The following is a 918-nucleotide window of genomic DNA, read 5'->3' on the forward strand; positions in this document are numbered from 1 at the left end:
CGACTTTTGGAGTTCGGAGCGAAGTCTCCACTTTCATTCGATATGCATAGAAAAAGTTACAGGGAACTCAAATACCCAAGAATGGGGCTCGTAGCGCGCGCACAGTGTGGGCTATGAGCCGTACCAACTGGTCGATACACTGATACATAGATACTAAGTTAAGTATCAGTTCTCACCACACCAATTTGAATGACACATAGCACACGCTATACACACGCTACGAGCACCATTTTTGAGTATTTGAGCTCCCTATACCTTTTTCTATCCATATCGAGTGAAAGTAGAGACTTCGTTCCGAACTCCAAAAGTCGTTCTCCCTCGCTGGCAGCGATGGCCCAGATCGCCATGCCGGGTGTCCGGATAATAATGTCCGGATAAACCTGGCTTCGATGGACACGTGGCAGCACCAGCGAGCCGTCCAATGACCTCGCCAGTACACTGCGATAACACTCATAGCAAGCCACGCGACCAGGCGTCGTCCAAGATACACTTCCAAAGCATAGGCACAGCCTGGCTGAAATAGTACTACCCGAACATGCGACGGAACCTGCCGGACGTTTGGCGCGTCTTCACCCGAAAGTCGGTCTGCGCGGGGGGGCGAGGGGGTGAGGTGCTTGGGCCGTCGGAGGTGTGGTGGCAATTAGAAGTTGTATCGAAGCCCTCCTGCGACCAACCTGTCCATGGCACGATGCCAGAGAATGGAAAATCTCAGTTTCAGATGGGATTACTGCGGGTTGCTTATCAAACCCACGACTACAGAATTTGGATTGCGCGCTTGGCACGCCAACGATAAGAGTCGTTGGGAGCGTGCATTCTTTGTGCTGGCTTGCGTCGGTGTCGGTGGTGGTGTTGCGTGTCGTTGGTGAAAAAGCTGCTGTCTTTTCAGCGCCATTGGCAGACGGTGACGTACTGAGCGAC

This window comes from Saprolegnia diclina (assembly GCF_000281045.1).
Source record: "Saprolegnia diclina VS20 unplaced genomic scaffold supercont1.142, whole genome shotgun sequence".
In the NCBI taxonomy this organism is placed as follows: Eukaryota; Oomycota; class Saprolegniomycetes; order Saprolegniales; family Saprolegniaceae; genus Saprolegnia; species Saprolegnia diclina.